Below are 21398 nucleotides of genomic sequence, written 5' to 3'. Positions count from 1 at the left end.
AAGGAGGTGACGGCCTCGACGGGGTGGGAATCGGGACGGGAGGGTCAATGTCAGACACTCAAGGAGTATGAGGGGTATGAGGGTATGAGGCTCTGTTCATCCCGAAGTGTCATCTCCCTGAGCTTGAAGATACTTCTGTGAGCAAAGCAAAAGACAAGGGAAAGGCTGTGATGCGCTTGTGTGAAAATCAGGAGGTAAACCGTGGTGGCTTTGAAAGCCTTTTTTTGTGTGTGACTTTTAGGCCCATACCTGTGGCATATGGAAGTTCCCAGACCAGAGGTCGAATCAGAGCTACAGCTGCCGGCCTACACCACAGCCACAGCAACTCAAGATCCAAGCCATGTCTGCGACCTACATCACATCTCACGGCAATGCCAGATCCTTAACCCACTGAGCGAGGCCGGGGATCGAACCTGCATCCTCATGGATATTAGTCAGATTTGTTTCAGCTGAACCACCATGGGAACGCCTTTGAAAGCTTTTAAAGGTTTCTTTCCCTCCGAACAGAGCATCAGAGGAGAGATTTGCCTCATGCGCTTTTCACGTGTATCTATCTGTCCTGGAGTCGCCATGGTGACACTGTGTATATTTGCAGGGCTGGAAGCATCAGAGATGGAAAATGAAGCCAGGGTGGACCAGAGCAGGGAGCCCTGTAGGAATTTCCCTTTGATCCTCCACAGGCAATCAGCTGACAGAAAGCTAATCTGAGCTTTGTCCCTCGAACTTGCTATTTGAAACAGCTCAAGGGGAAAAAAATTACAAACCACAGTGGTTATTCCTGGGAGTGTTCAGGTAAGCCCACCTTCCCCAAGCAGAGGCTGGTAGGCAGGGATTTCCTAGTCCTGAAGGCCCGGGAATAGCAGGAACAAGAACACTTCGGGGCAGAGGGGAGGGTCTCAGGAACAGTGCACAGGACCGCTGGTCACTGATGGGGCTGACAGCACGCAAGTCAGGGAGGCAGTCTGTACTGCCTGGACCTGTGAGCTGTGAGAGACCCTTTGCTAGATAAGACCTGCTACCTTGGAGCTGATTCTCCCACAGACGAGAACCTTGATGTTCAGAGCCTTCCTCAAGCAAGACAGGGAGCCTCTGAACCATTTCTTTGTCTTCTTTTTTTTTTTTTCAGGGGTGCACCCATAGCATATGGAGGTTCCCAGGCTGGGGGTCTAATCGGAGCTGCAGCTGCCAGCCTATGCCACAGCCACAGAAATGCGGGATCTGAGCTGCATATGTGACCTACACTGCAGCTCATGGCAACACTGGATCTTTAACCCACTGAGCGAGGCCAGGGATCGAACCTGTGACCTCATGGATCTTACCGCTGAGCCACAAGAAATCCCTGTTTCTTTGTCTTCTTAATCACCTCCCAACATTCCCTTAAATCTCAGGAGGTATAAACTAGATAACATGGAGGGATTCTGACCAGCATTTAGTCCAATGATGGCCTAATGTCCCTACCACCCTAACTTATTTTTAGGTAAATCACATATCTTACGTATGATGGCCAGCATTTAGTCCAGTGTCTGACTCAAAATATTAAGTGCTCAAAAATATTTGTCAAAGAGTTCTTGATGTGGCACATGGGACCGGCAGAGTCACTGCAGTGCCAGGACACAGGTTCAATCCCCAGCCTGGCACAGTGAGTTGAAGAACCTGTTGTTGCCACAACTGTGGCACAGGTCTCAACTGCAGCTCAGATCTTATCCCGAGAACTCCATATGCCACAGGGCAGCCAAAAATGAAAAAAAAACTGTAAAAAAAAAAAATGTCCAATAAATGAGTAAAATTATCGTAGATAGGTGAGATAGTGTCCAGGAAATGTGAAAATGATCCCCACCCAGAGGCTGGGTGAGCTGGTCCTCATGGGGTGCAGAGAGATGGTTGAATAGCGTGGGTGCTAAGCTAACTATGCTTCTAACCCAGCCCTCCTTCCTTATGTATATTCATGCCTGCACTAACTTCAGGAGCATGGTGATCAAAACATACTTGGAAATGTATTTGTAGATCTCAGTTGACGCTGGAATGTATTTTTCTCACTACGAAGCCCTAAGATTCAGGCAGATGGCACAGTGGGATGAAGGACTGACAGGCTTGCAGCAGGCTAAAAAATAATGTAAAATATACAAAACACCATCGCTTTTTCTTGCAGGCAATAAAAACAACTTCCCAGGTTGACAGCCAAGCTCTGAATAAAAAAAAAATTCAATGAAATGTAATTGTAGGATAGAGATAGCCTGAAATAGCACCTGACTATTCTCCTAAATTTATATGCTGCTTTATTGCTGTTCAACTTTGTATCAGGCCAATTAATAAGGTCATTCAGTCACTCAACAAACATTTATAATCTAGAGCAGTGATTCTCGACCGGGGCAATTCTGTCCCCCAGGACACATTTGTAATGTCCGCCAGGGATGCTGCTAAACTTCTTACAAGGCACAGAATAGACCCCAATAAAAAAGAATAACCCTGGCCCAGAATGTTGAGAACTCTAAGAGAGGAAGACAGAAACCTATGGTAGCGGAGAGTGAGGTTTCTATCCAAGACCTGGAGAGTCAGAGACAGCTTGTGCGATGAAGTGATAAGTACACAGAGACATGAAGAAGAAATAGGAGGGAACTAAATGGAAACCAAGATCTCAAGCAGAAGAAACTACCCAGGCAAAAGCCTGGAGATGAGCAATTTAAAAAACTGCGAATAGAGTAGACATTGTCTCAAGCAACGTTCACTTATATTAACTTATTTGTAAAACAAACTAACTGGCCCCCATGATACCCTGAGCCTGCAAGGATGTGAGCCTGTGTACTTCTGCTCCCCCCGAGGAGTTAAATGCTCAAGGGGATGTTGAATTTGTCCCCAGAGCTATCTATGATGGTTTTAGTGTTATTCTAATTATACAATATAGTTAGATAGCATGTAAAGTCATGAAATAGGACCACAAAAAAAGAAAGTTGCTGTTTTTATTCTAAGTATTCTAGCGCTTTGAAAAGATTTCATGGAGGTGAATCCTGAAAAGAAAAATACTATTGAATGAGATATGGATAAAAAAACTTTTAAGAGTTTGGGGGAGGAAAAAATTCTTTAAAATGTAGACTTCTTCACTTGTATCGCTTCACAAATGTCAGGTCTCTGATCCTCTTTTTGAAAGACTGTAACTGGAAATCATAAATAATCCATTATTGGTGTGGTTTATGCAAGAAATATGACTCTCAACACCCATCAACTTACACTCCCAGAAAAGGTCTTGGCCCTATTTCAAAACCTTGCTGAATAAATGTACAGCCGTGTCTTTTGAAATAAAATATGCATCCCATGTACATATCATTTTTTCCATTCTTAATATCTTGTATTAACTTATTGGGAAAGTCAGCTTCCACCATATCTGGGTACCACTGAGCCCAGAGCAAGCAGAAGACTGGACAATAGATGGGGAACGAGGAGAGAGCTGGGGCCTGATAAGTCTCTTGGGCCGCAACGTGTTTAGACCTCGGCAAGAAAGAGAAGCCATGAGAACTGTTTAACCAGGGAGTAACCTAACCACATACTATGCTTTAGAAACATATCACCTGGCTCCAATGCAGGGCATGGATTGCAGGGAAGCAAGACAACAGGCCAGCAGTCCAGTTAGGGAGGCCCTGCAGGGATTAGGTTTCCTGTGATCACTGAATAAAGGAGAAGCATTGGGGATGCAGAGACAGGAATGGCATTAGTATCCTAACTGATGGACTGGGTACAGCATATGAGGGAGTCTGATTTAACCATACTCAGGTCTGGAGCTTGGACACACCTGATTGTTGTGTCATTGATCTTGATGTTCCAGAGACAGAAAACAAAATAGAAGCATTCAGCCAGGGTGGGAAGACAATGAGCTCAATTTTGGACATGTCGAACCTCGGAATCCTACAGGGACATTGGAGTAAAAACGTTGAGTATGCAGTTGGACTCATGGGTGTGGCGCTCCGAAGAAAGCCTTGGGCTGAATACTTAGATTTGTGAGTAATCAACTTATAGAAAAAATTTTTGAAGTCACAAGAGTAAATGTGTAAATCGCCTGGCTAGGAAAAGGAAAGTTGGCCTAAGAGAAGATACGTAAAATATTCTTATGAATCAATAAGAAAATAAGAGCCAGTAAAATAATCTGCAAAATTCATCATAAGAAAAGATGCTTCTCAGAAGAAGAAAAGCATAAAACAAATAAATACACGAAATTCAACTGCCTTACCAGTCAAGGAAATGCAGTTAATGCCCCATGATATCACCTTTCTGCCACTACACTGATAGAAATTAACACCTGACAATATCATATATTTGTAAGAATAAGGACTTGAGGAAGGTCATACTCTACCAGCAGGACTGTACCCTGGTACAACAGCTTTGGAAACACTTTGGCATTATCCTATAAAGACTGCCCAATAATTCTACTTATATATGACCTTAGGCACACTCTGGAATATGGGTACCAGGAGACATCTCCCAAAAAAAGTTTCAGCATCAATATTCTTCTTTCTTTTTTGCCTTTTTTAGGGCCACACCGGTGACATATGGAGGTTTCCAGGCTAGGGGTCCAATCAGAGCTGTAGCCACCGGCCTATACCACAACCACAGCAAGGCAGGATTCCAAGCCATGTCTGTGACCTTCGCCACAGCTCATATAAACACCAGATGCTTAACCCACTGAGTGAGGCCAGGGATGGAACCCCCATCCTCATGGATACTAGTCAGGTTCACAACCTGCTGAGCCACAACAGGAACTCCCCAGCACCAATATTCTTAACAGCACAGTATGAGAAGCTAGTGAAAGGGTCCACAGCAGAGAGTAGATAAAAGGTGGTATGTTCACAAAAAGCATGGTTACAAAGCAATAAAAGAGACTGCACATACAGGAATCAACTGTAAGGAATCTAGCAAATAATGCTCAATGGAAAAGAAAAAAATCCCAGAAGACTTCGATCTGTATGTTATTTCAATAAAACTTAGAGCCAAACTGAACAAAATATCATGTATGGATTTATGCATTTAGGATAAAACAAAATGAAAAATCTGAAGACTGGTAAAGAAAATTTAGGATAGTGATTCTCTCTGGCAGGAGAGAAGCAGCAGGACAAAGGGATGGGGAGGGAGCACCAGGGAAGCTGCGAGTCAGGGAACGCATGGTCCTGTGGCTGTGGCCGAGGGCAGGTTCAAGGGTATTTACTGTACCACTGCCATGGATAATTTGCATACAGGTTGTGAGTATCCTTTTGTACGAACCAACTAGCATATTAAAACTAATAAAGAAAAGTGAAAAAGTTGCTCTTAGGTATACAGTTTCTGTTTTGTTCTGGAGAGTTCCCATCATGGCTCAACAGAAACAAATGTGACTAGCATCCATGAGGATGCAGGTTCAATCCCTGGCCTCTCTCGGTGGGTTGAGGATCCGGCCTTGCCATGATGTGGGAAGGATCCTGTGTGGTTCAGATCCTGTATTGCTGTGGCTGTGGTATAGGCCAGCAGCTGTAGCTCCCATTGGACCCCTAGCCTGGGAACCTCCATATGCCAAAGGTGGAGCCCTAAAAAGACAAAAAAAAAAAAATTATGTTCTGTTCTGAATTTAAACATTGCATGGTTTATCCCCTGGTTATAAGTGCTTTTATTGAATTGTATCTTAGGACTAACTTCATCATAAGTACAAATTTATGGTCCAACCCTAGGATACATACATGACCAGGGGGTGTGCATTTGGGGGTGATAAAATTATTCATGGCTTCATTTGATTAATATTTTCCCATCACCCTGACTTACTCTATTATTTATTTTCATTCCTTTATATTCCATGCATTTGTGCAAGCCACCTCATGTGCTTTGTGGAATGAGGCAGGGTGAAAAATAATCAAACCTAAAATACCCTATCCCACAGGGAAGAAAAACAATTCAAATCCTGTCATACTTTTTCCCATGTATGGCAGAGAATGCAGACAAGTGGGCGGTCCCTTTCCTCTGAATGACAAGCTGTTGAAAAAAAGCTACCAGAGCTCCTGGCAGCCAGAAAGGAGGTACCAGAAAAGCCACTCACAGGCTGTGTCAGAGAACAGACTGGTGGCCTGCTAGGCCCCAGAGCCCTGGCTTTGGTCATGGGTAAAATCAGATACAGTTCTGAGAAGGCTTCAAGAAGCCCAAACCCCTGAACCACACTGCTCCATCACCCCTCTGCTATCTATCTGCATGGCCCCCAGGCCTCCCAATCAGGGAGAAAAGGAACCCCATATGGTAGCACCCTTAGCCACTAACTGGAGCCTGTGGAAGCCAAGGGTTCCAGGCTGAGTATCTGTGCCTGTTCCACAGCAGGACAGACCATCACCCAAAAATGCCACATCCATGAGATCCAACCCAACTGCCAGGGAATTGCTGGGTCCTGATTGTGTTGTAAGAATTTTCTGCATCCCAGGTTTGCCATCATTGGTCTCTGACTCTACATTGGCGTAATAAAGTTAAGACCTGATCTAGCAGTCTTGGCTCCTCATCCACTCCAAGAGGGCTCCAGAAAATAAATTAGGCATTGGAACCCCAGTGACAGTCTGTTCTGAGCTGTAACAGAAGAAGAGCTGGGAGCAGCTCCCACTATCTATGCTCCCCATTGGTCCAGAGTCTGCGGTGACCTCACATCTCCTTGGTCACCCTCGTCCACTCCTTCTCATAAGACATCTGCCACCATACTGCCTATAAAAACGTTTTCATATGAAGAAGAAGAAGGGAAGGCAGGAGGACGGACTGGACCTCCTCACACGAAGGGGTGAAGCTGTGAAACCTATTGGTTCTGCGGAACCTGCACTGATGCCAATGTATCAAAATCACACTGAGGTGGCGGCTTCAGCAGCCCTTCCTCCTCCCTGTAGAAGCCCCAGTGCTCTTTGCAATGAAGAAAGTGGGAGAGAAGTTTGCCTCCTTCAGGCTCCTTCACATCTCAACACAGTCCTCATTCTCTGCCACCTCTTCCTCCTACCATCCCTCAGCTCTTGAACCAGTTCTGTGCAGGAGGACTCTTTATGAAATCCATGCTCGGAGGCATCTACAACTTTGTCTCTAGACAGATGGCAAGCGGAGAATGGCTTTCTAAAGTGACCAACTCATGTTGCACTTTTGGTCTGTGTAACACCTTTGACTATTTTCCGGCACTTCCTGAATGGCAGCTTGAAGAGCCCCTATTCTGAAGCCTCCACACATACCCCCACCCCCATCTGATGCCAGAGGAAAAAATTCTGTTTTGAGACGTACTTACCATCAGAAGCAGCGGCATGCCCTCTGGGCCAAATCTGCCTGCTTAGAAGCCATGAGGTAGAGTTCCTGGGCCCCAGCACGTCTGTCCGGTAGCCTAGACGTTACAGGATGGGTATTAAAGTCTGTAGTGAAAGAAATGTTGGGTCCCTGCAATGTCCAATCGAACCATAGCACCTGGTCTACCCGGAGGGTAGAAGCCAGAGAAATGGTCCTGAGATGGCTTCCTGCTCGAGAAATGTTTCAGAGACGATCGGGGTCTTGGGTCTGGGTGCACCTGGAAGCACGCACAGCCCACGTTTCCACCCAGGAGAAGGGGTCCAAGATGAGGAGGAGATGTGTTCAACCAGGGCCACCTTCAAAGGCTCTCCCCCACCTGTGCTCCTGGCTCTCATCCCTATAAAGAGTTGTGACCCCTGCTCTCATTAGCCAAGGGATTTCCTTCAGGCACTTCCTCCTACCTTTGTTCTGACTGATGGAGAACAATTGCGATTTTGAAGTCCAATGGAAGAAAGGCGATAGCATCTGTGAAAAATGTTACTAAAAAAATGCAGCTTCCTCCCACTGGCGCACACCCAGTTTCTTCCTCGCTGCCTGGAGCCTTCTCATGGGCAGCCCGCCCGGCTTTCTCACTTGGCTTCTCCCCAGGACACCCCCTTTCAGATCACATGGAGGGGTTCCCAGGCCTGCCCCTGGCTGCTGGCACACTGCAGTCCAGACCCCTGATCCTGGAGCTGTTTAATAAAGTGAAGATACACTATACAAAGGTATGCATTTTTACCATTACTATGCTGAGGCGAGAACCCCTCTTACAGGTGACTTCCAGTCTCAGTTTTCTATCACATTTGCAGAACACAAGCTTTTCTCTAGGTCAGTGTCACCACAGTGTATTCCTAAAAAGGGCGGGATTCCATGGCTTGACTATGCATATTCCTTTGTACGGTATATGTGCCTACCAAAGAGTCACACGACCGCTCATATTCTAAATTCTCATAAAGCCAGTTTCACTGGGTTTCACCTAGTTCCCATAACATCTATAAGCACCACTGAGAAAAAGACTTCTGGAGAATCCATTTTGGACAATGCCATCCAAAGCTCAGCAATTTTGAACTGAGATTGCGAGACAGGACAATTCAAGCCCTATTTATTTTAGAAAATGATTACGAGGCATCGACATGATGATATGCACACATTCTCAAGATCTTTAAAAGCAGGTTTTACTCTTTAAGCTTTCAGTATACACTGCAAGAATACTGAACCCAGTTGAACCCCACCTGGCAGGCAGCATTCTTTATTCTATACCCTACAGAACATTCTTTCAAACTAGTCTGGAGGATTTCATGAGGTCCTTCCTCAACTTGGGTAAAGAGCAACCAAAATTTCTTATTGAAAAACTGTTACTCCTCTCTTTTTCCTTTGTGTAGGTATATTTTTTTTCACAACCACACACTAACGCAAATTAAAGCCACAATGACATACCACGAGATGCCTATTAGAATGGGCAAAACAAAAAATAGTGACAATATCAAATCCTTGTGAAGAGGAAGAGAAACAGAATTACCTAGATGTGGATTGCTAGTGGAAATACAAAAATTCCACAGCACTCAGGAAAACAGTTGGCAGTTCCTTATAAAACAAAACATGCGAGGAGTTCCCGTTGTGGCGCAGTGGTTAACGAATCCAGCTAGGAACCATGAGGTTGCAGGTTCGGTCCCTGGCGTTGTTCTGTGGGTTAGGGACCCGGCATTGCCGTGAGCTGTGGTGTAGGTTGCAGACGCAGTTCGGATCCTGCGTTGCTGTGGCTGTGGCGTAGGCCAGTGGCTACGGCTCTGATTGGACCCCTAGCCTGGGAACCTCCATGTACCAAGGGAGCAGCCCTAGAAAAGACAAAAAAAAAGACAAAACAAAGAAACAGAAAAAAAAAGCAAAACATGCGATACCGTACAATCCAACAATTGTACCTTAGGGCATTTATCCCAGAAAAATGAAAACTTATGTAAACACAAAAACCTGTACATGAATGATAATGGCTGCTTTACTTGTAATAGCCCATGACTGGAAACAGCCCCAAAGTCCTTCAGTGGGTGAATGGTTAAACCAACTATAGCACATGCATGCTCAGAAATACTACGCAGCAATAAAAAGGAATGGACTATTTTCATGTGCTAAAACATGGATGTATATCAAGAGAATTATGATGTGTTAAAAAAAAAGCTAATCGCCCCACATTACGCATGGTATGATTCCATGTATATAACTTTCTTGACAAAATCACAGAGATGGAGGAGAGATTAGTGATTAGCATAGGATGGAGACACAGGGGTGAGGTGGTGGGAGGAAAGTGGTGTTTCTCTGTAAAGGGATAAATGAAGAGTCTTCGTGATGAGGAGCTGTTATGGATCTGGGCTGTGACGGTGCACAGAAGAACCAACATGTGTGATAAAGTGCATAGAACTAAGCACACACACATGAGCACACGTAAAACTGAGGAAATCTGAATAAGATTGGTAGATTTTTATCAATGTCAATATCATGATCATGACATTATACTTTAGCCTTGCAACACAGTACCATTGGGGAAACTGGATAAAGAGAACCAGGGGATCTCTCTGTATTACTTCTTAAAATCACATGGGTTGGAGTTCCCATTATGGCTCAGGGGGTTAAGCATCTGACATAGCGTCCATGAGGATGTGGGTTTGGTCCCTGGCCTCACTCAGTGAGTTAAGGATCCAGCATTGCCATAAGCTGCAGTGTAGGTCACAGATGCAGCTCAGATCCACCGTTGCCATGGCTGTGGCACAGGCTGAAGCTGCAGCTCTGATTTGACCCCGAGCCTGGGAACTTCCGTATACCACACATGCAGCTGTTAAAAGGAAAAAAAAATAAACTGCACGGGAACCTACAATTATCTCTACTTGAGGGCAGAGACTATATAAAATTTTAAATGTACAAATAAATTTTTCACACCTCCTTAACAAAGGCCTGCCCTCAAGGGAAACTGTTGTACCAGAGCCTACCTGTCCTGGGGGGGCAGGAGAATACCCAACACCAGCTCCTCTAGCTGTCAGTGTGGGTGATGGGAAACTGAACTCTAGCCTCCTCCAGCCTTCCTGTCTCACCTAAGAGAGGGCAGGAGGAACTGAGAAGCAGTTGTTAAGGCCACTGCCCAGAGAGACAGGCTCACGGTCACATGATTATGACTGAGACATGGTCATGGATTATAGAATGTGTTCCCTCCTCCCTCCCCCACCCTATCATTAGGGCTCCCATAAAATAATAGGACTACAGCTAAAACAACTGTGGACTGCATTAAAAGTTAAAACGTAGTTCTACAAAAGACTCTGTGAAGAAAATGAAAAGATAGGACAGACTAGGAGAAAAGGTTTGCAAAACACATGATTGCTAATTGACTAGTACTGGAAACATACAAAGGACCCTTAAAGGCAACTCTCAAAACTGAACAATAAGAAAATAAATCAAATTTACAATGAGCAAAAATCTGAGCAGACACCTCACCAAAGAAGTATATGAAAAGATACTCCACCTCCTATGTCATTAGAGACCTGCACATTCAAACAGCAATAAAATACCACCACAACTTATTAAAATGCGAAAGTCCTGAGCTCTGACACCACCAAATGCTGGCAAGAGATTTGGAGCCATAGGAACCTTCATTTACTGCTGGTGGGAATGCACAATGGCAGAGTCACTTTGGAAGACAGTTTGGCAAATTCTTACCAAGCTAAACACACTCTAACCATGCAATCCAGCAGCCACACTCCGTGGTATTTGCCCAAAGGAGCTGGAAACAGACTGACCCAAAAATCTGCACAAACCTGTATAGCAGCTTTATTCATAATTTCCGAAAACTTGAAGCAACCAAGGTGTCCATTAGTGAATGAATGGATTGATAAACCATGGTACATCACACGATGTAATATTTATTATGCAGTACTAAAAAGAAATGAGCTATCGAGCCAGGAAAACGTGTGGAGAAACTTCAGTGCAAATTTCTAAATGAAAGAAGCCAATCTGAAAAGGCCACATACTGTCTGACTCAAACTATATGACATTCTAGAAAAGGTAAAACTATGAAGACAGTAAAAAGTTCAGCTTGAAACTTTCTACACAAAAAGCCTTCTGGGATTTTTGCCTGGGATTGTACTGAGACCATCAATCAATTTGGGGAGAACTGGCATTTTAACAATGCCTGGTCTTCCAATCCATAAACAAAGTATAGCTTTCATTTAATTCCTTTTTAATTTTGTTTCTGCATTGCTTTGCAATTTCAGTGTACACGTCTTCCCATCCTCTGTTAGACTTATCCCTATGGATTTCCATTTTATGCTAGAACCTATAATATAATGTTAAATACAAGTGCTTAGAATGGACATCCTTGTCTTGTTCCTGATCTTGAGGGAAAACATTTAGTTTCTCACCATTAAGGATAAGGCTAATTGTCAGGATTTTTTGTAGATTGCCTTTAGAGGATTAAGAAATTTCTTATCTATTCCTACTTTGCTGAGAGTTTTTTATCATGAACATATATTAAATTTTTTCAAAGGTTTTTCTGCATCTATGGAAAAACTCACATATTTATCCTTTTTTAAATGGTTAAAAAGATGGATTTTTTTAAATGTTAAATTAACTTCATTACTAGGACAAAATTGACTTGGTCATTAAGCTATTATTCTTTTTACTTCATTGTTAGATTAAATTTGCTAAAATTTTGTTAAGCATTTTTGCCTCTATGTTCATGATGTATGTTGGACCACAATTTTTTTCTTGTAATGTTTTTACATAGTTTTGATATCAGACTAATATTGACCTCATAATAATAGTTATGAAGTATCCCCTCCTCTTCAGTTTCCTAAATGAGTTTCTCCATAATTGGTATTTTTCTTTAAATGTTTGATAGAAATCACTCGGGAAGTCCTGTGGGGCTGTAGTGTTCTTTGTGGAAGGTCTTTAACTACAAGTTTGATTTTTAAAATAGATAGATAGGGCTATCAAGATACTTCTCTTTTATTTTATTTATTTATTTATTTATTTATTTTGATTTTTAGGGCTTCACACAAAGCCTATGGAAGTTCCAGGCTAGGGGTCAAACTGGAGCTACCACTACCAGCCTACACCACAGTTCACGGCAACACTGGATCCTTAACCCACTAAGCGAGGCCGGGGATCGAACCTGCCTCTTCATGGATCCTCATAGGATTTGTTTCTGCTGTGCCACAACAGGTACTCCCCAAGCTACTTTTCTTGAATGAGTTTTGCTAATTTATATTTTTCAAGGAATTTTTCCATTTCATCAGAGTTGTCTAATTTGTTGATATAAAGTTTTTCATACTATTGGCTTATTTTTCCACCATCTGTAGGACCTGTCTAGTATGCTATCGGCTCTCTCATTCCTGATACTGGTAACTTGATTATTCTTCCCTTTTTAAATTTACTAATAAGTCTGGCTAGAGTGTCATCAATTTTATTGATCATTTCAAAGAATTTTGGGAGAGATTTTTCTTCTCTTAGTTTTCTGGGTTTTATTTCATTCATTTCCACCCTGATCTTTATTATTCCCTATCTTTTGGGTCTAATTAGCTCTTCTTTTTCTAGTTTCGCCAGGTGGAAGTTGACATCACCGATTCAAAACCTTTCTTCTTTTCCAACATTGGTGTTTATTGTGATAAACACCCCTCAAAGTATTTCTGAGTATGCAGAATACAGTCACACTTACTGTTCCGATGTCTTTCCCTATTAAATCATCTGTGTCACTTTGGGTTGATTGATTTTTTTTTTCTCTCCTCATCATGGGTTTCATTTTCCAGTTACTTTGCACATTTAGTAATTTTTTTAATGGATGCCAGACATCGTAACTTTTACTTTGTCATGTGCTGGATATTTTTATATCCTTATAAATATCCCCAAGTTGGATTCTAGAATATAGCTAAGTTACTTGAAAACATTTGACCCTTTTGGAACTTGATTCAAATTTTGTTGGGTGGAAACCAGAGCTGCAGTTAGTATAGAAGTAATCTTCCCCACTATTGAGGCAAGACTCTTCTTAAAATTCTCCCTGATTCCCCTTGCATTGGGAGATTTTCAACTGCGGATTTAGGAAACAGGAAATACCCTAACCCTAGCTGATGCTCTGTTACAGGGTTTCTTTAATCCTTTCAAGGTGATTCTTTCCCCAGCTCTTCATAGTCTTTTCATGTGCTTGGCCTGATCAGTACGCACCTGAACACTTGAAGGGGACTCTCTTGGTGCAGGTCTCTCCTCTCTGGTGACCTTCCCTTCATTCTAGCTGTCTTGGCTTTCCTTGGCTTGGCTCCCAACTCCATCTTCTTTACTTAAGGAAAAAACTATGCCCTGCCTGGGTTCCTTTCATCCATATTGTGACCTGAACACATTTTCCAGATAATAAGCTAAGGCAATGGTAGAGGTCCCCTCCTATGCTTCCTCCTTTTTTTTTTTTTTTTTTTTTTTTTTTGTCTTTTCCGGGGCCGTACCCGTGGCATATGGAGGTTCCCAGGCTAGGGGTCTAATCGGAGCTGTAGCCGCCGGCCTATGCCACAGCCACAGCAACAACAGATTCAAGCCACATCTGTGACCTACACCACGGCTCACGGCAACACCAGATCCCCAACCCACTGAGCAAGGTCAGGGATTGAACCTGAAACTTCGTGGTTCCTAGTGGGATTTGTTTCCACTGTGCCACAACAGGAACTCCTGCTTCCTCCTTCTTAATGACCGCTGTCCTGTGCGGCTTGATGTTCAAAGCCTATGCCTATCTTACAGAAATATCTTTAGTTAACATTACAGGGAACTGGCAGTCAGCAAATTTTGCTGATCAGTATTGGATCCACTTGCATCCTCATTCATGGGCTGGAGCCTGAGAAACGAAGAGTCAATGATGACCTGTGTTCACCTAGTTAAAGCTATCTGAGATTGAAGATACAAGGAAGAAACTATACCTCTGGAGGAGAAATAGGGATAAGTCCCAAACCCCTAGTTTCCTTGTGGGTTATGAAAGATTCCCCTTTCAAGAAAAAAAGGAGGGGTTCTACCAATATCTGGACCAACTTTCTTTCATACTTTCCCCCAAAATAAACCACAGGTTCAAAGAAGGCAAAACTGCCTGTCTTACTCACGATGAAATCCCAACTTCTATATCAGTGTCTGGCATATTAGAGGAATTTTGGAAATGTTGGGTGGATGGACACATCTAAGCAGGAACCAAAAAACCCTCATATCCTCTAACAAATTTAGACAATGAACACAGCAAGGACAGAACATGAAACCCAGGCCCAGCCTTACACTTATAATCCACCTACCCCCACCTTGTTAGCTGGGCTCTAGGAGGCAGAACTTGGAGATGAAGGGGTGACTACTCAGGGCCCCTCCCACCATACTGCTGCGTTTCTCTGCCAAACCCTAAGGTCTCAGGGCTCCTCTTAGCTCAGGAACATCTGTGAGTTTCCTTAAACCCATTTCCAGATTTGGTAAATATAAAAGGCAGAACAAAGTTGAGCAGCTCAAGGAAGTGAGTGAGAGGATAACAGGTCCTTGTGCCCTGGAAACCCGGCATCACTGGACAGTGCTAAATTCGGTACAAAGAAGCCATCTGGCCACTTTAGTCTTAATCCCATCAAGTTTGTTGAAAAGTATTTGCTGGTAGATTGAAAGTGAAGGGAGAATTTAAAAATAGTGTAATTAGATGTGATGCCAGAAAGTCTTGTCACAAGCCATCCAAGAGCAAGGGAGGAAAATGAAGAAGAAATTACAACTACAATTGAATAAATACACCACAATAAATGATAATAAACCCAAGCAGGCCCTGGCCTCAGTGCCTACATTCTTCTAGGCAGTTCACCATGCTCTGTGTGCTGGGCTTCTTGGCAGGCTGAGCTGAGCTGGGCTAGATTCAGCAGTGCTCAGGAATGCGAGTAGGAGGAGGTTGCCAGGCACCACAGCCCTGGCAGGTTGTCAGAGGGGCTAGAAGGGACTGATAGATACCAGGTAGTGCTTTGTCTCTGGGCATCCTCCACTGCCCCAGGTGGACCCAGCCCCCAGCCTGCAGGGGAAACTCACAACCTCCCCCCAGCAGGAAAAAAAGACAGGCTGCAGAAAGCATTTCTAGGGCTAAGCTTGCCTGCCTGAATCATTCTGCATTTAATGACCACTATTCAGCAAGTGCTTTGCATTCTCTAGTACCTGAGAACCTATGCGACAAAAGTTTATGTGGACTTTGGCTTCTTATATTCAATGGGGCAGTGCCAGGAAGCACTGGAGATCCTTAACTTCAAGTGCTAGAGTGCTTGTAAAATCGCACACTAGCTGGGCTTACAAATCTCCAAAGACAGGAATAAGAAGATTCACCTCCACTGCTCCACCGAGGAGCACATTCAGGCCCCAAACTATCAATTAGACAGGAAGGTACCACCTTCTCGCCACTTCAGTGGTTCTGCATCCAGCTAGACAGACGCAAGTGGAAAATTATCTGCAGCACTGAGTCTATAAGGGCAATAATGCTTGATGCAGCAGAGCACCAGTCTTAGGATCCAAAGGCATGAGCTTGTGCCTGGATCCATCACTTACTGACTCTGCAATCATGAACAAGTCGCTAAAGTCAATGAGATCAATCTGTTCATAGACAAGAGAGGATACCATGTCCTATCCCAGTAAATCATAAAATGGCATACAGATGTTAGTGGTTCTTACTGCTAATGACTCTTGGAAACTTGCTGAAAGTTTCAAAGAAGGATACCTAGCAACTAGTATCCTCTTGGCTAAGAGTCAGGAGAATGGGTTCTGTTTCCTAATTCTGGGTGATCTTGCTTCACTTTTCAGAGCCCCTGTTGCTTCACCTGTAAAATAAGGGGGCAAGACTAGATGCTACTAAAGGTCTCTTCCAACGCCAGCATCCCAGTTATATAAGTAAACTCATCTTGGGAAGGTTGATTTATAACCTCTAGGACTGTGTGCCTGCAGCTCAGAATGCCTATGCTCTAGATTGGGGGTTGGCAAACTACGACTTGCTAGACCAAATCTAGCTGACACCAGCTTTTTAAAAATAAAGCTTTATTGGCACACAGCCATGCTTGTTCATTTACTGTTGCCTTGGAGTTGCCTTTGTGTTACAGCAGCAGAGTTGAGAGGCTCCAACAGAAACCACATGAAAGCAAAGCCTGAAACATTTACTACCTCACCCTTTACAGAAAGGTTGCCATCTCCTACTCTAGATGGTTGCTGGATGGTTTCAACCAAAATATCAAACCAAATCTTGCTGACATTCTTTTTTTTTTTTTTTTTTAAGACATAGCATGACGGAGTTCCCCTTATGGCTCAGTTGGTTAAGATCCTGACTACTATTCATGAGGATGTGGGTTCAATCCCTGGCCTCGCTCAGTGGGTTAAGGATCTGGCATTGCCGAAAGCTGTGGCATAGGTTGCAGATGTGGCTCAGATCCCACATTGCTGTGGCTGTGACAAAGGCCAGCCGCTGCAGCCCTGACTTAATCCCTAGCCTGGGAACTTCCATATGCTGCAGGTGCAGCCCTAAAAAGAAAAAAAAGGGCATACTATGAAAAACTGATTGACAATCCAAGATACATTTATGCTTTTATTTTAAATTCTAATGCATCCATGAGCGCCTAAACATAAAGCATAATACAATAATGATGATAAGTGTGCTCAATCTGGGGAGAGAAAGGACATTTACGGCTTGTATAAATGGAATTGTTTTTCACTGGATGGAAAGTTTAAATAGACAGGGTTTTTAGGTCATAATAAATGAGGCTTATGTTATGTTCCAAAGAGAAAGACAATTTCTCTTGCAATTTCTCATGTAAACTAGATGAGAGGAAGGCAGAATTAGTATTTGGAAGGAAATTAATCTCCATACTCATATACAAAATCAACTATACCCTGGAGTGGAAACTCCTCAACATTTTCTCATCAACCCCACCCTCACTCACAGAGGCATCGGATCACGCCATTTCTCCCATTTCCATTCTCCCTGCAACACACACACACACACACACACACACACACACACGCACACACACACACACAACAAAAGCGGGAGACACTGAACTCCAAACAGAAAGAAAGAAAGAAGGGAGGAAAAACAGTACATTCTTGAAACCTGTGCGGCTTTAGAATTTGCAAAGCAGAAGAATGAACTGGAGAATCGGTACTTCGTTATCCTGCAGAGAAGGGGTGCCAGCGAAGGGCTCCACTCCCACCCCCACATCCACCCACCTGATGAAACAAGAAGACAGTGGGAAGTAATAGGAAGAGGGAGAAAGACAGGCCCCACCGTCCGGGGGCCTCTCTGAGGGTTTAGCATGAGCCACCTCCCCTCGGTGCGGTGCCAAATCACACCTGACCTAGCTCAGCATGGGATTATCTGTGGCCTGAAAGTGGTGTGGGTGTGAGGGGTATGGCTGTGCATTTGCTGCTTCTCCACCTTCCATATCAGTTACCTGCTGCAGTACAAGCCATTCGAATTCTTTATTAGCTCAGAAATCTACACATAATCAAGTCGGCTTGAGCTGAGCAGTCTCTTGGGGAGTCATACAACCACAGGCAGTTGGAGGGGCAACTGGGAGCTGGTGTGTCTCAGATGGCATCTCTCCGGGTGGCTCAAGCTAACGATCGATCGGCTAAGCTCCCTTCTCTGCACGCTGCAGAGGAGGGAGGTTCCAGCAGGCGGGGAAGGCGAGTCCCAGTGCACAAGCACTTTTCCAGCCTCACCTCACATCACACTTGCTAACCTCGCATCAGCCAGAGCAGGCTGGCCGGCCGCCCAGATTCCAGGAGGAAAAAGCAAGCTTCCTCCTTGACGGAGTTCCCGTTGTGGCTCAGTGGTAACAAACCCAACTAGTATCCATGAGGATACGAGTTCAATCCCTAGCCTCGCTCTGTGGGTTAAGGATCCAGCTTTGCCAGGAGTTGTGGTGTAGGTCGCAGATGCTGCTCAGATTGGGTGTTGCTCTGCTGTGGCTGTGGCTGTGGCTAGGCTGGCAGCCGCAGCTCTGATTGGACCCCTAGCCTGGGAACTTCCATATGCCGTGGGTGCAGCCATAAAAAGACCAAAAAAAAAAAAAAAAAAAAAAAAAGCTTTGGCCTTGAGCAAGCTCACAGCGCAGGCTCACACACAGGGATAGGCATGGCATGTTTGTGGCCATTTTTTATAGCCCATCCAACCATCCTAGTCTTGCGTTCCCAGGGGATGAACCTGAGGCTGGAGTATATGGTATAGCTGTGATTTGTTAAGCTGTGAGGCATCAGAGAAGGAAAGTGGTATTTGGAGTGAGTCAGAAAGACTTAAGATAGGAGCTTAACTCTGCTGCTTATTTACTGTATGACATCAGACACGCTGCTTAATCTCTAGGAGCACTTTTCTCAGCTACAAAGTGGAAACAGTGTTATCTGCTGCACAGAGCAAGATGCCCATGCAGCACCTGCCACAGCGGCCTTTGAGAGACTTGGTGTCCATCTGCAATTACCCTGCCTGCTTGAGTGGATGCTTCATAGCCAGCAGCTGCCGACAGGTGAGACTGGGTGAGGCTTTGGCTCTTCTGAGCACCGAAGTTGGCGTTGGTAAATAACAACACAATAATCCCGCCCACATGGCCTCTCACATCAAAAACCATATGACAGGAGTTCCTGTTGTGGCTCAGAGGGTTAGGAACCTGACTAGTACCCATGAGGATGCAGGTTCAATCCTGGCCTCATTCAGTGGGTTAAGTATCTGGTGTTGCCACAAGCTGCAGCGTAGGTCACAGATGCAGCTCAGATCCAGCATTGCTGTGGCTATGGCAGAGGTTGGAAGCTGCAGCTCTGATTAGACCCCTACCCCAGGAACTTCCATATGCTGCAGATGTGGCCCTAAGAAGAAAAAGAGGAGATGGAAACATATGCCATATGGAACTGCTTCGTCTGTGAGGACCTGAAGGCTTGGGGGCCCTCCAGACCTCAATCTCTCCGAGAGGCTGGGACAGCCCCCAAAAGGAGGGGTACAGGGTGAGTAGGCAAGGGGGCATCAAGCGCTTCACACTTGGACTTTTTCCATTATCCAGTATTGAAGATTGGGTGGCTAAGGAACCACGTCCAAAAGGAAAGGAATGTGGCCGAGGGAGGGCCTTGAGACTGTACAGATTCTCCTGGGGTACCTCAGGAGCCAGTCGAACGAAGGAAGGGACTGTGCCACGAAATCTTTAGTGCAAGGGCACTTGGAGGGCTTGTGACAGTCAAAAGGGGATCTGCCAGAAAAGTGGAAGTCATCAAACAGCAGCATTTGCGAAGGTAGGGTTCAGGCCCTGGCCTCATGGATACCGGCTACAGTTTTCCCAAGCACCATGCCCACAGAACTGGACCTGGGCAGGGTCTGCTGTGGCTTGTGGCAACCAGCGCTGAGACTCTCAAGACAGTTCCAGGGCCAGGGTGTAAATGCACTTGCTGGCAGAAGGCACACTCATAATTAAAGTGCTTCGGGGACATTAGGAGAGTATGTTTACATAAGTCTCTGACTCTTTCTTGGAAGCAAACCCAGGGTCTTGAAACGACATCCTCTCCATAGGGATTGTATGCTTCTTGTATCAATAACCAAGATCTAGGGGGTTCGAGGCACAACAGTTTCTCAGCGAATCTACCTGAGGTGCCCTCGGTAACATTCTCAGAGGTGTTGGGTACCTGAACAGAGAAAAGCCAACTGCCCAAATTGTTAAATTTGGGTAGGTTAACCAATTTATTCTAGGTTTCCCAGTTTTTCGACATTCCACATCCCAGGAAACCCCTCAGTCCCAGGAAAACCAAGATGTTTTGTCACCCTCTGGGACCCCCTTAAAGTCAGAAACACAGTCACCCATCCAAGGTCTGGTTTACTTCTGTACACTCCAAGAGCTGTTACAAGGATCTTCCTGCAGGAATAAACTAACCAACAAGGAGTTCCCATTATGGTTCCATGGGTTAAGAACCCGACTTCATGTCCATGAGGATGCAGGTTTGATCCCCAGCCTCACTCGGTGGGTTAAGGATTTGGCATTACCATAAGTTGCAGCATAGGTTGCACACGTGGCTTGGATCCAGCATTGCTGTGGCTACCGCGTAGGCCTGCAGCTGCAGCTCCAATTTGACCCCTAGCCCAGGAATTTCCATATGCTGCAGGTGTGGCCCTGAAAAGGAAAAAAAAAAAATTAATTAATTAACCAATGGAACAAAGAGTACCTTCTGCTCTGTCTAGATCAGGCCTTGCCTGTTGTATTAGTTGGGATTCTCCAGAGAAACAGAACTAATAGGATGTGTGTATAAACATACAGTGGACCCTTGAACAATGCAGGGGTTGAGCGCACCAGTACCCCATGCAGTGTGAAAATCTGCCCATATCCTTACAGTCAACCCTCCATATTTATGGTTCCACCTCCACAGAATCAACCAACTATAGATCATGTAGTACTGTAGTATGTATTTATTGAAAAAAAAAATCTGTGTACAAGTGAACCTACATGGTTCAAATCCATAGGTCAACTGTATAGAGAGAGAGAAAAAAAAAAGAGAAAGATTTATTTTAAGGAATTGGCTCAAATGATTGTGGAGACTGGCAACTAAAGTCCAAAATCTGCAGAGTAGGTAGGCAGTCTGGAAACCCAGGGAAGAGTTATGTTACAGTCTTGAGTCTAAAGGCCACTTCAAGTTTCCTCTTCCTTAGGGGGACTCAGTCTGTTTCCTCTTAAGCTTTCAACTCATTACATGAGGCCCATGTCCCCCTATGGAGGATAATGTGCTTTACTCAGCATCTACTTTTATCTCATCTTTTTTTTTTTTTTTTTTTTGTCTTTTTAGGGCCACACCCATAGCCTATGGAAGTTCCCAGGCTAGGGGTCTAATTGGAGCTTCAGCTGCCAGTCTATGCCACAGCCACAGCAACATGAGATCTGAGCTGCATCTGCAACCTACACCACAGCTCACGGCAATGATGGATACCCCACCCACTAAATGAGGCCAAAGATTGAACCTGCATCCTCATGGATCCTAGCTGGTTTCGTTTCCATTGTACCACAATGGGAACTCCCTTAATCTCATCTTTAAAAAAAAAAAAAAAAAAAAAAAAACCCTTCCCAGCAACATCTGGACTGGTGCTT

General features: G+C 44.4%; 1 long non-coding RNA gene across 2 annotated transcripts in view; it reads right to left on the bottom strand.

Moving 5' to 3' along the window:
* Positions 1-21398, bottom strand: part of LOC110255461 — a 63815-nt gene that overhangs the window by 35084 nt on the left and 7333 nt on the right. For both annotated transcript variants that reach the window (XR_002335746.1, XR_002335745.1), the window contains exon 2: positions 7253-7345. This is a non-coding gene — a long non-coding RNA (uncharacterized LOC110255461). The remainder of the gene's footprint in view (positions 1-7252; positions 7346-21398) is intronic.

Source organism: Sus scrofa, chromosome 9 (genome assembly GCF_000003025.6).
Source record: "Sus scrofa isolate TJ Tabasco breed Duroc chromosome 9, Sscrofa11.1, whole genome shotgun sequence".
Classification (NCBI taxonomy): domain Eukaryota; kingdom Metazoa; phylum Chordata; class Mammalia; order Artiodactyla; family Suidae; genus Sus; species Sus scrofa.
This window is presented reverse-complemented; position numbering and strand designations above follow the sequence as displayed.